The sequence below is a fragment of the Haemaphysalis longicornis genome, unplaced genomic scaffold (assembly GCF_048455015.1).
Source record: "Haemaphysalis longicornis isolate Haplotype H1 unplaced genomic scaffold, Haemaphysalis longicornis Haplotype H1 scaffold_10, whole genome shotgun sequence".
In the NCBI taxonomy this organism is placed as follows: Eukaryota; Metazoa; Arthropoda; class Arachnida; order Ixodida; family Ixodidae; genus Haemaphysalis; species Haemaphysalis longicornis.
In genome coordinates, this window is record NW_027526204.1 from 121,921,793 (window position 1) to 121,936,364 (window position 14,572).

The following is a 14,572-nucleotide window of genomic DNA, read 5'->3' on the forward strand; positions in this document are numbered from 1 at the left end:
CAAGAATTACAGGAGCCATGAAGACAAAATGCAAAAAGTTGGGTTTATTAGAAAGACTGCTTAGTCCCGATAACAATGATACCAATATCATCGCAATCTTCGAACAAATAACGGAGATGTGAAATAAAACGTGTGAAGCCGTCGCGACCCCCTAGCCAATTTCCCGCTACTTTTCTATGACGTTGGGGATTCTTGTTTGTGCGACGGCCACCTAACTGACCTGTCGCGATGACGTGTCTGTAATGGGGCCTCTAGTTTCATTTGACCGCATCACTTGAATGCTAACGTGCAGTTAACGCACGGAAAATTATGTTGTATTGTTGGCCCGTATGACATCATTCTTGCTCATAACACGTCACTGTGGCGCTTATTTTGAAAGTTCTTAAATACTTCTTGCTTTTTTTTCGCTAAAGAAATCTTTTGTGGCTGTAATGGAGCTGAGTGAGATACTGAGTCTTAGTTCTTGTAGCATTATCACCACACAATCTGGATGTGGGGGGATCCTTGATTGAGGATAGTATCTTGATCGCCGAGGGCGAGATGCAGCCTGCACAGCACTTGCGGCAAGCCTGTAGCGAGTCTGAGAATTTCCATGTAGTTAGAGGAAGCCGTTGTTGCTGCCAGAGCGATGGCTGTCTCTTTAGCCATTGTGGTGCTTGCGTGGAGAATTAATATTACCTTATTTGAAGTCGACGATAACTAGTGCGTGTATCGTGTGTCCGTTTTGTTGTATTCAGTTAGGAGGTGGGTGACACGGGCCTGTCTTCTGCCTTGATTGAAGGAAGTGTGAATGTACTGGGGAACGGGAGAACGAAGATATGAGTGCTGAGTAAGGGTGCCGACGCCCCCCAGTGTATCCCTATACACTGGGGGGCATCGAAAAGTGGAGGTGTGGGATAGCCTAGTTTATGCAGTACCAGCCGTGTGGCCTGTACAGGTGAGGGCAAGGCGAGTGAATCACTGGAATCAAGCATTGTGGATACCCAATTCAAGAAAGCGGGCAGTAGCCATGAAGTTGCTTGGGGGAGATTTTGTAAGATTTCCTGATAAGGGCGCCTAATTTAATTGGCTAGGTTCTTTGGTTCGATGTTCACGTAGGGACTACCGTATGTAATGCGGCTGACCAGTAGGGCTTGGATAAGACGGCAGTTATCTAGTTCTTTTGCCATGGCGCTGGGTGCAGATTCTTCTGATGAGATGTGTGAACTGAGCCACTGACATGAAGTTGTGGGAGAATAGACGCCCCAGAGCAGTCTGCGTGGAACGTCTCGGAGTGAGTGTGCTTGTGAAATAAGCATGGAATCGATCGTAACGGACGGGTCCGGAGTGGGGTTGGGGGTCGGCCTCAAGTGTGGGCTCAAGAACGAGGGGTGAGGATTTATGTGGAGCGCATGTCGGACCATGCTGTTGCATGTACCTGAGTGCAATCGATGGCTTGCTGGCTCTCCAGGGGATCCAGCACGTGCTTGTCCAGACCATACGGTCATCGGCATAGCGTGCTGAAGGTTGGGGATGGTAGAAAAAAAAAATTGGCTGGGTATTGAAGAAGGGCTATGTTAGAAATAAGAGGGGAGGTCACAAAATCTTGTGTTCCTTTGAGCAGAGACAGGGAAGGGTCAGACTGGAAGGGGTCAATAAGGAGGGTTGCAGTGCGGTTCTTGAGAAATGCCCGAACGGAGTTGTATGTGCCCCTCGCACTTGGTTGTTTGAAGGCCTTGGAGGATTGCCGCGTGCGTGACATTCTCGAAGGCCCCTTGTAATCTAATGCAAGTATGGAAAGGGTGCGTTTTGCTTAAATTTTCAATAATTTGCTTTAAGTTATGAAAGCACAGGTGTGCTCGAAAGCTAAACATGGTGTGAGGAAATAGGTCATTGTCCTCCAGGAATGCCGTAAGTCTGGAGTGAACGGGGTGCTCGAAGAATTTACCGAGGCATGAAGTGAGGGATCAATAACCTCGGGACAGCACAGCGGTTCGAGATAGGTGGCGAGGCAGTGGAAGTGGTAAGCGAATATATCTACTTAGGCCAAGTTGTGACCCCAGATCCCAACCATGAGGCAGAGATAATTAGAAGGATCAGAATGGGGTGGGGTGCATATGGCAGACATTCTCAGATAATGAATAGCAGACTACCATTGCCACTGAAGAAAAAAGTGTATGACAGCTGCATCTTACCGGTACTCACCCACGGGGTAGAAACTTGGAGGCTCGCTAAGAGGGTTCAACTTAAATTGAGAACGACTCAGCGGGCAATGGAGCAGAAAATGAATGGTGTAACAGAGAGCGGAGTGGGTCAGGAAGCAAACTGGTGTTAAAGACATATTAGTAGAAATTAAGAAAAAGAAATGGACATGAGCAGGGCATGTAATGCGAAGGCAGGATAACCGCTGGTCATTAAGGGCAACAGAGTGGATCCTTAGAGAAGGCAAGCGTTGCAGGGGGCGGCAGAAAGTTAGATGGGCAGATGAGATCAAGAAGTTTGCGGGGATAAATTGGTCGCAGTTGGCCCAGGACCAAGGTAATTGGAGAATAATGGGAGAGGCCTGTGCCCTGCAGTGGGCGTAGATAGGCTGGTGATGGTGATGAAGTGAGGGAAATAGGACGAAGATTGTCAATGGAGATTGGTTTGTGCGGTATCAGGATGAGGGTGATGTCTACCCTCCACTAAGCAGGGAGGGTGCCAGTTGCCCAGTGCTTGTAGATGGGTAAGGACGGAGTTGAGTGTCTCTTTGTCAAGATTTCGTAAGATCTTGTTGGTTATTCAATCATGCGGGGGTGGTATTGCACGTAATGCGGGCGAGGGCCTGCGGAAATTCTAGAATCGTGAAGGGGGCATCAAGCGCAGGGTTCACCGTACCCATGTAGTCATCGGATGGAGGAGGATGAGCGCCAATTCTGAGTTCGCAAGGTTAGCGTATTCTGCGGCATGCTGGGTGACTTCAGCTATGTGGCGCTTTAGCGAGGAATTGTGCTTGCGCCTTCCAACAATTTACTAAGCTTCATCGGGCTGCCCACAAATGTGTGAGATGGGCATTTGCAGAGGGATTCCATGGCTGTAGTGAGGGGGATAAAGGTTGCAGTGATGCTACTGCTGCGCCTAACTGCGCCCAAGTGCTCTGGCTGCTACATCCTGCTACATTTCCTCTAAATTTGGCGATTCTGCGCCCAAGTGTGTACGCCGACTTTCAGAAACGAAACTGACTGAAAGCGACATCGCGGTACTCCTGTTTTCAGGCCGCAATCCGAGCCAAGGCAAACTGACCCTTTTAGCGGTAACGGTAGAGTCAGGTAGAGTTCCTAGAATATCTCTGAAATATTCTAGGCACTCTAGTCGGCGATGATGCATTTTGCGCATGTAGGCGCACAACGCCTAATCTCCCCCCTTATCCGAGACTTATTATGTTCGCGAGACCGGTTGCCGCTGTTGCGACCGTCCGCCTCGCGGTCTTCGGGCCGCGATATGCGTCGTGATATGCGTGCCGTACTCGTGAAGCTCGGCAACAACGTCAGGCGTCGTGATATTGCCGTACTCGCCCGCCAACGCGCCCCGACAGCGTACGCGTCGACTGGGTGCCTGCGGAGTTTTGCTGGAAGAAAAGTAGGCAAGAGATGAGGACGCAGGCGTTGTAGTTACAGTGGAATTTGGGTAATAATTTCGAGATGAGACGAATTTTAAAGTGTCGGCGAAATTGCACTGTTTGAAATTGAAAAAGTTTGGGCTCTTACGAACGGACCTGCAGTGCCCGTCAGATAATAACGAGTCGGCGAGGCGCCCGACTGCCGAGCGAGCGAGCTACGCTGACGTACGAGCTCTCCGCCCTCTCTGTCGCTCTTTCTCCAGGAACGGCTTTCTCCAGGAACTGTGCTCAGCTCGCAAAAACGCGCCGTGCACTCCACAGGCACGCTGACGCCGCCGCGAAACCACCCGCACGCTGCGCGGGGCGCGGCCGGCCGCGGCAACATGGCGGCGGTTTCGGTCACGAAGTGGTGCGGGACGCCCAAGAGACCGCTTCTAACTGTTCTTTAAAATGCCGCTCAAAGCACACATGAAGTTTCTTGTGCGGTAAATTAGCTAACAATGTGAACGAAAACGGTGTTATAAAACATCATCCGCCCCGCTAGTGAAAGCGCCCATGAAATATCTGTCGGGGTGCTAAGCCTAAGCATCTCCGGCGGAGCCAATCGGCTGTCTCGAACGCTTCGTAACTGCCGCCATGAGGCGCGCGCCTTCCCGTTGGCGCAAGTCGTCAGGCTCCTCCCAGTGCCACGCTCGTCCGCGGGCGCCGAATCGCCGACGCGGGCGTGAAAATATTGCGCGCACAACGCCGACGCGCGCGAATCGCGTGCAAAAACGCCCTTGTATTGAGTGAGCTTGGGCACCGCGAGTGAAGAGATGAAAGGACCGCTCGGCGACATGGAGGTTAAAAAAAAAGCAGAAAAACGTCACGGAAAGTAAAAAAAGAAATAATCGAAAACTTGTTTTAGTTCTTAGTTTTTTGGTCTGTGTTGTTCACACGAATTTCGGATGATACGAATATTTTTCGCCCTGCCACGAGATTCGTATCATCGAGATTTTACTGTAAACAGATGAGAATTTACAAAGTGCGGGGGGGGGGGGATATGCAAGGTCAGGAAACGGTGACGTAGCTGCGCGCCAGCGAGGGAGTACGGCAATTTTACGACGCCTGAATTTGTTTCAGAGCTTATCGAGTACAGCAGGCATATGACGACGCTCGTCTTAGATTTCACGTAGAGTTCATAGAGGCATAGAATTCACATACTGGGAAATTGAAGGTGAAATGTGTGCATGTGGCCTCGCAGGGAATTAACACAGTCTCGGGGTAGGGGGGGGACTAATGGGCTACCTTGTCATTAACGGAGGCGTTTTGGTTGCTTGCGGCAAACGTGTTGTAAAGGGGCAAGGTTAAGCCTGGTGCTGCATGTTGGTTGCCAGAAATGGCTGCCCGCTGCCTTTGTAAACAATAGCACTGCTGTCGGTGGCTTGTAGTTTTAGACCCTTGCGGTGGCAGCGCTGACGCTGCTAAATAGTGATGCATGGGCAACGCGTGGAGGAGTGTGATGTTCAATTATGCAGTCAAAGCCGTGGCACTACTGATGTATTGGTCAGTGCTCCCACAATAGCCTTCCAATAGTGGTCGATTTTACATAGCATGTTTGTTGTGATGAGCAATTTTTGGTTTGTTCATAGTAAATCTGCTATTGTGTAAAAATGAGAGCTTGTTTTTTTTGTTTGCGGGCCGCTGCACAAAGTTCAATGCAGAAAAAGGACAAAATATACATGTTCTGGGTTCTTTTAATTGTTATTATCGTTGAAGGACGTGCTTTTAGCGATTATCTATCAAGAATGCAATAGGTGTCAACATCTGCTCCGAAAGCTGGTTTTGCTGCTCCGAAACGCATTTTTGCCTGCTCCAAAAGCTGCTCCAAAGTGGCCTAAGCCGGTAGCATCACTGAGGTTGTGCATTTCTGGACCAAAGACAGAAATTGTGATGTCTGTTCTTCGAGATCCATGATGTCATCAGGCGGGGAGGTGGGATCCTTGCGGAACGAGGACCAATCGGTGAGGTAGCGTGACGATTTTACGCTTGAGGGAAAGGAAGCAAAGAGTGAGTGCCAGAATGTGCTGGTCACTCCCCGAAGTATCGGGTAGTCTCCACCATTCGAAATGAAGGGCGTTTCGAGCAAAAGTCAGGTCCGAGTTGGTGTCGCGTGAAACTAGCTTCCTATACGGGTGGGGAGGGCTAAGTCGTTGCACAGCGTATGGTGGGGGTGTTAAAACCCCCAAGCAGAAGACGGTTAGAGCGCCGCCTTTTTGTGTTGCAATAAGGAGGAGGGGGTCGATGTCCTTAGACGGGCCATGAAGTTTGGTTTGGTTAAGTTTGCCTCATTAGAATCATTGGTTAAGTTTGGTTAAGATTGCCTCATTAGAATCATACTGACACTGCACTCTTCACCCAAATAAACTATATAATAGGAAAAAAGGGAATGGCCATGTGACCCACTAGCTCAATTCCCGCAACAGAATCTGAAGCTGACTACATAAAGTGGCCTCACATGCGACCAAGTGCGAAGTTTTATTTGCCCTGTAGCAACCAACATCTTTCAGACAAGTTGCAAAGAGTGTGCTTGAAGCTTGTATTTTATTACGATGAGCTAAATAAATGCTTTTTTTGTGATTTGTACTGACGTATGTCTACTTCCTTTTCCATTTTTCATTTCTACTGTTAATGCTTGCAGTGCCACATGATCCAGCCATACTTAAAAAAATTGACCATAATTTAGATAGCAAACTTATATTTGTGTACAATTGTACGTCTATGCATATTTTGATAGTTTTGAGGCTGGTACCCTTTAATGCAAACAATACAATTATTTTTACTAGTTAAGACACTCATAAATAAATTAACAAATATTGTATAGCTTACAAACGAAGGTAGTCTAGAATTTTATGCAATGAAGCAGAAAGTACCATTGCAAAACTCAACTTTTATTAGTAGGACAATGTCTATCAGAAGCTAGCAAACGCAGGGGGGGGGGGGTAGAGAAGGGGGACGCTGTGTACAAATGCGGAGCAGAATCGGGCAATGAACGGTTCAGTAATCACACACACAAATCTCGCACTCACTGTTGTTTTGCTTTTCGACTTCAGGAAGGTTTAGAGGTTCATACAGCCTATATAATGACAAAACGGCAATGTCCGAAGCCTTTTTGAGATCACGAACACGTGTAAGTGCCCTGCTAGGAAATGGTTTAGGCAAAATGTCCTAGCAAATGACACATGCATTGTACTTTATTTAGGCATAAAACTGCTGCTCCCATCTGATATTTTAATTCCCTTAATTTGACAAAAAACAATGTTGCTTCAGTCTTGGCTAAGGCAATTCTTTGGTTGAAAGAGAAGGCAACAACTACTACTGGACTGTGATGTGAGCTGCTGATAAAGGTGAAACAGTCCGGTTATATACGACACTCAAAACGCTATCAATTGAGTGAAATAAAAAGCTCTGTAGACACCCAGATACAAGCTCGGTAATTGTCGTCATGAAAGAAAACTATTAGAAGCATTTCGAAAAGAAATACATATATCGTTGCACGAGCAGCTTACAGAGAATGCTTTGCCAACCTCTTGACAGCAGGTTTTACATATAACAAATGGTGACTACTAAAAACAGTCGGGAAAAGCCAGCACCAATAGACAAGGACAGCAATACTGAGATTTGCTTCGTTCTTAAAAATTACCAACACGACAGCAACCACAACTCAGCAGCATTAACAAATGTCGGCAGATAGACTGCCTCCCATGATAAATGGTGCGCTCCAATCTGTTGCCATTACCTAAATTTAGTGTAACATTTTAGCTTGGTACATTGGCCACAAAAGAAACTGCACATAAGGCACCGCACCACAGCAGCTTAATCCTTTGCATGTGCTTCGTGAGCTTTGGTCAACTTTGGATTTGAATATGCCCTATGTAACAGTGCTGAGATTCCTTGTTTTTGCAAGCAGTTAGAGGTGATTATTTTTACTGTATTATAAAGATTAGCTCAACTAATCTTTTACCCACAATTAGACACAGGAGAAATTTTTAGAAGTTGATCCACAGACACGGCTATCTCTAATTATCAGTGGGCCAGCCACACAGAGCGTTCATTATTGTAAGCAACCCCCTTTTATCACAAATGAATGATATATGTGGTGGCTCTTGATGTCCTTTTGAATATCTGGAAACACTGACATCTACTTTTCTGTTTATTGTTAAGATCAGGCAACAGAATCGCGCACACAACTTCAAACAGCTGCTTCCTATTAGTCCTGCAGATAGCTACTAGGTCAGGTAATATGACACCAATCGCTTTATGTTAATTGCATTTAAAGGGTTATGCTAACACTAAAAAGCAGACGTCTAGGCGTTTGAATTGGTGTCCGTGATCTAGTATGGCTTGGTGAAATGGTAACATTTCTACTAACCCATCTCGCTGTGAAATGGGAAACAGTTCACACATGCACATTTGAAGAGAATGAAGACATGCCGTCCTGAGTTTGAAATTCAGCAACAAGATTGTTTAAAAAACCTTGTTTTAGTCCATCAAGACAAAAAAAGGAGCACGAAGTTTTTAGACACACACAAAAAAGCTGCCACTGCTTCCACTAGTGGTGCAAGGCAGAAAAACAGCAGAGCTGGCGGCCCCTCTCCCTCTGTCCGAGACCCAGCTGTTGCACCTCGCATGGATTTCCAAACAGGCTGGTGACAGTTTTTCGCGACTGGTAGGCCTAAATCATTTTGTCCACGGGCTTTTACATGTTTCCAAAAGTGGACCCCCTTAGAACGCGCCAGAACCCGTGGCAACCAGCTTCGCGAACTCGGCGTCTGTGCTCCCTACTTGAGAAATGGCAATTACAGCATGCGAGATTACACCACGAATGCTGGGCAGAGTATTCTCAAAGGTTGAGCTGGCCGATGCCGGACACACCTCGTAGGGCACACACTCATGTACGTTTGGCTGGGCTGAGTTTTCTGGTGACACTTGACGGTGGAACTAAAAGCTTCAACAGCTCTGCAGTTAAAAACAATAAAAAAATAAGCCCAAAACAGGTTCGTTTCAATAGTGATCTGTTTGGACACCAATAAGAATGAATACTGCACTGGGCTATCTCATCTCACTTGTGGGCAGAAACAAGGAACAGAAAGGGTCTCTTACGAGTGAACTTGTGTTAACAGGCACTGCATGCAAAGGGCATTTTCCCCGTATGCTGCCATCTGTGTCTCATTAAGCTGACCTTCTGACTGAACATACTGAGCCAATAGTCACAACAGAAGTTTCTCACCCTTGTGAGAGCACCTGTGCATGGCTAAAGTTGACTTATGAGGAAAAAAAGGTGAACAAATGTTGCACTTGAAAAATTTCTTTCCTGTATGCAAGTACATGTGCTGAGCCAAATCAGCCCTGGATTTGAATTGGCCTGCAGCACTCTTTCTGCACTTTTAACTTTTCTCGTTGCTGTGTATGGCAATGTGTCTCATTAAAGAGTCGTTCCGATTAAATGAACGTGAGCACACCTCACATCGGAATGGCCTCTCTTTCGTGTGGGCTCGGATGTGTCTTGCTACATTATCTTTTTTATTGGAAGTGTATGGACACAGATGGCATGAGAAATAGTTCTTGGCACTAGTGGTGGGTGTCATCTCAACATGCACTGCGCAGTGTGTGGAAATCAATCCCAAATTACACTTCCTCTCATCCTCAATGTCAGTTCCCCCGCTCTTGAAATCTTGAGTGCTTCTGCTCCAGGTGCACGGAATTCTATGGAGGTCAGCATCCAGGCCTTCCTGTAAGTCACCGCTTGCAACTTGAGGATGTGAAACTGCATATAAATTTACTGAGAATTAGTGAGAAGAAAACTTGACAAAAAAACATGTGCAGGATGCATCTGTTTTCCCAAAAATTTTAATGTAAACACAATGGAGGCTTTTTTCGCAATTATCGTGAGGCCTCTCCAATAAGAAAATTCAAAACTATGCCTCTTTTCCACCACTAAGAACATTCATTGCAAGTTTACCATATATACGACTCGTGAGGGACACGAATGCAAAAGTACACTATCACTGAATGCCGGCATAACAGTACTGAAATGAATATGATAATGCCAAACCTTCCAGTTGCATAGCTAATGACCCACAATTGAAAAGCAACATATTTTGATGCTTTCTTATATCAAAACTACACTGCAGGACCTGTTACTTTGAAAAAAAATGTCTACCAGTTTTAATTTAGAACGGCTAAACAGAGTGAAAAGATGAAAAGATACATTACATTGAGTTTAGTAGTAGTGGGCTGCCCGGCCTAAAGAATGTACACCCGGTGGCAAAATGAGCCGGGGCACACGAACGTGTGGCAAAATGGCACTTCTGGTGTCGAGACACCACTGTGCATGTGCGCGTCCAACCCCCCCCCCCCCCATAGGCTGGCCTGCAGTGTATATTCCTCAGCTTCAAGCAACAAAGCTTTGAGCACTTGGTGGTCAAAGCTATGAGCCAAGGATACAGTTGTATCTTTGGCTCAATGTACCAAGGATACAAAATGTACCAAGGATACATTTCAGAGCCTCTAAAAGGACTTGCAAAAGCAGGGTGCAACAAATCACAAAAACAATCCACAAAACTGTATACGAAAAAACAACTCCATCACAAATAACGAATAGATACTGAAGATCATGGCTGAGCTAACTTTGTCCATTGTAAGTTAATTATGGTAGCCACAGGGCATCTGGTAGAGAAAACGCTTCTCGAGTCCCTTGTGGAAGAAGGACGGTGATGCTTCTGTGAAGAACAGTACCAAAGATGTCCTGGAATAAAAAAATTGTATTCAGTTTGTTTCAACGGCCTTTTTATGAATATACACATAACATTTCACCGCAAAATGGAATCGGGCATGAAAATGAGTAGGAATAAAAAAAATGAGCGAGAAAAAAGCTCATATGCTAGCGCCGATTAGCCAGCACATATCGAGACACGAATTGTCGGATCAGCTGTTCGTGGCCGGATGAAGTAAATGCGGCGAATGTCTGGCGCTTTACGTTTGCATTTATTTATCTCGATCGTAGACGTGGCGACGACGTTTCTCGTTTCCGACGGCGCGTTTCGACGAGCGGCGTGCGGCACCACCGCTCACCACCCGTTTCAATTTGGCGCCGCGGCGTCCTGGGAGCAGACGACACGCCTCCGTTGCTATAGCGACGGGGCGCATGCGCAGAGAGCAGTGGAAGTGCGATCAAGTGCGAAACATCCCCCTCTCGAGGGGCACGATCAAGAGCATTGCCGGGGGCGCACGTCGTTAAGTAGTTTGCGTTACGTTAATGTTGTTGCACTTGTGGCAACTGCTGACGAGAGAGCGCTCGCCAGCAGTAATTTGAATGAGTCAACGATATAAGGCGCGTTCGTTGCGTCCCATTCTGTGTCGGCTTTGTGGCGCAGTGGGTAGAGCACCATGTACATTGCGTTCCACCTGCAGGGTCGAGGGATCGAAACTTGGCGCCAGATAGTATTTTCTTTTATATAGTGTAGGGGGAGGGGTACGGACTACGACTACGGACGTCAACGCGGGTGACATCGTGAGTTACTGAAATGCTCTGCATTTAAAATCAATATCCCATTTCACCACACTTCATGTGGCCCCACAGCTAGGTGTTGAAGCTTGGGATGTAGATACGCCTACAAGGAACAGATTTTCTTTTTGAGCACAAAGGGCATTATGTCATGCATTTGCGCAACAACCACAAATGAATTCATACATCTGAACATATATCAAGTTGGCATGTTTCTGTTGCTTCAGCAGAAGACAAATATGCCATTATTTCAAGTAACACTTCAATTTTCACAAAGGCAACTTACCTGGGAGACAGCTTAAGGCAAAGGAGCTACCGTTTATGGTCTGCAATACTGTAGCCAACACTGCTACTAGCCTTTCAAGGCAATACCAACATATCGTTCATTTTAACTTGCTTGTTTAGGTGTGCACTATTTTTGCTATGTGTAGTGTTGCTGCAATTTAACGAAAAACTCGTGGCCCCTTAGTTCTCGGGATTGAAAAACCTCACTTCATACCAAATGCAGGGAATCTTAAACTTGCAGTTGGCAACATGCGTGTTTCTATTCTAGCTATGTTCACACGCTTGTCCAAGGGGATGGCTCGACGCATGTTGGTGTCTTGCCGCCTCATGCACTCGCATGCGTTTACTATGTACGTGAATGTCGTGCGGCTCACGCGGAAGTTTTCTCTGAAGGCAGAGTCAGGCAGATTTGGAAGTGTGGTATCGTACCACGAACCGCTGCGGTGGTACGACCACACACGCCGCTCACGGGAGCAAAGGCGCATGATTGCCGCCATCCGCAGTTTACGTCTCTTGGCCGTCTGCCGCAGCTCTTCATCTATTTCTTCAATTTCGGCCTGCAGATGTTGCTGTTGCATCTGCAGCTGGTATATAGCTGCCTGCTTAACGGCAAGGGCAGTCAGAAATTGAAGTTCGCCGTCGTCGGACGTATCGTTGAATACCGGTCGGCTAAGAGCCATCGTTCACACGGGACGAAGTCGCGCGGACGTCACCCGAAACAACACACACAACCCACAGCAAACAAGACGCACTGGACACTTAAAGAGAGGCGAAACAGTACCACGCCGCATGAGCGTTCCGAAAGATAGCCATCGTTCGCTTATGCGACTCAAGTCTGTGGACGTCACTTAAACCCCCCTCCACACCACACACACTACGCGCAGCAAACGAAGCACACTGAACACATCACGATAGGTAAAACAGCACCACGTAGCAGAAACGTTCCGACGCTTAAAGCCACCGCCCTCAATGTGACGCAGTCAGGCGGGCGTTACTTGAAACACACACAAACACACTACGCACAGCAAACAAAGTACACCGAACACTTTACGACAGGTGAAACAACTGCTCGTAGAAGCGTTCCGACGCTTGGAGGCATTGTTCGCTCATGGTCGTGCGGGCGTCACTTAAAACACACACACTACACACGGCAAACGAGTCACACTAAATACTTGACGCAACGCGAAGCAGTGCAAGCGGTAAAAGGTAGCCGAAGCGATCCGGCATGGCAAAAACACACTCCAACAACACGACGACGACCACGAAGAGCGACGACCATGAGCGACGACAAAGTTTTTACAGCGCTGGCGCTGGCTCTGGCTGACCTCGGCTTGTTGAGTGGCTTCGTAGACAGTGTTGACGGGTTGTTTTTACCACGACCTACTTTTTTACATTCGCGCTATCTAAATAAAAAAAGACGTAAACGTGTACGCTCAAATAGATAGTTTTGCAACTATTGTTTTGAATAGTTTGTTATAAACTTGCAACATCTCTTTTTTTCTTATTACAGTAGCTTCAACGTAATTTTTCATTCCGCGATTGCATAGGCCACGTGACCGCTTGACCCACACGCTCGGATTGCGTGTAACAGCGGCTGACCATGGTTAGCGCTAACTGCAGTTAAGCCGGCTAACTATAGTTAGGCGTAACCATGGTTAGGCGTGCCCGTGTAACTAGGGTATTAGAGAGCTTTCTATGCGGCATTAGAAATGAAATGCACTTTTATGCTGCTAGTCAATCAATAGGCTAATATCCACATTTTCCTCACCCCACTATCAGCTGAAGTTTTATACGGGAAATATTTTTGAGCCACGCAGCAAGCAGGATGTCAAACTGAAAAATATTCAGTTCAGTCACGGTCGCTCCACCTTATTCCTGTCTGATTAAATGTGCCGTGAACACTTCACTGGTTCTGCCAACATAAAATGACAGCAAAGTGATTCATGGGTATTGCAAACATATATTGATAGCAAAGTGATGAAAATGAATCTAAAGTTTAATGTTACGAACCGAGCTGTGGGAACATACCGAGCCAATAGACCGCCAAACAAAAAAGGTGCTTTTGAAATCAAGTTGGCGTTCACACGTACCACAACTGAATAGGCCCAAAATCTGCCTTACAGTCTACAACTGAGCTTCTGTATAAAATAAATGTAAAACACATTCAACTACAACAGGCCACTCTGCGTGCCAGCAAAGACACTTTTCTTGTGAGCCCATATTCGAGTAGATGCAAATGAGGGTAGGGCTGTAAAACACAGTTGTGTGGCCCTTGTTAAACAAAATACGTTTTATTTATTGTGTTTAACAAAATATTGCAATATCCACAATACTATGCTTTGCATTTGGTGCAACAAATTATTTTCTAAAGTGTATAATTGGTTGCATTAGGTTCCATTCATTGGGCATGAATCAAAATTTAGTGGTGTTCAACTTTCTTCATTATTACAAATTTCTCCATTATTAGTATTCAAAGGTAAAGCATGAAGCATACAAAACATTTTCACAAGACAGGCAGTTTATATTATTGAAAAAAAATCACTAAATGTCTGAAATTTCTATATGTTAACATGTACAGCTACAGTAATATATCCTGCAGAAAAATTTGAAATACGCAGTTCACAGGTAATCTTAGGAAGAAGCATAAGGTCAGAGAGTAGCCTGTAAGGAAGATACAAAAACCCAGTAGCACTCTAATTGAACGAATCACAGATTAAGTTTTTCAAAGCGCAGGTATTATACCAACATTTCAGGCAGCAAATTTCAGAAAAGCTTACGCAAAATTTCTGTTCAAATTATGCTTCACTGCATTCCCAATCAGGTGAGAGATAGGTATAGATAGGTCCTTTAAGAAGTCATTCTATTGACTGCAAGCATTATTTCCTCATAAAAAAAGCTACACTTTATGTTGCTACTTCAGAACCATGAAGCCTGTATGGGCGCCTATACAGTTCAAACTAAGCCACGACACGTTTGTGCCAGGAAAGAATGTGCCTTTAGTTTGTAAGTATGCACCATGCTGCAGCTGTCGCTCAGAGTCTTAGTTTCAACAAGCACGTGACTCAGCTGGAAATTCATTGTGGTGGGATGGACGTGACGTCGGCATGCATGCTTGCTACGGTGCTTGTATGCAACGAAACTTTATGGAGGTTTCAAATTGAGAG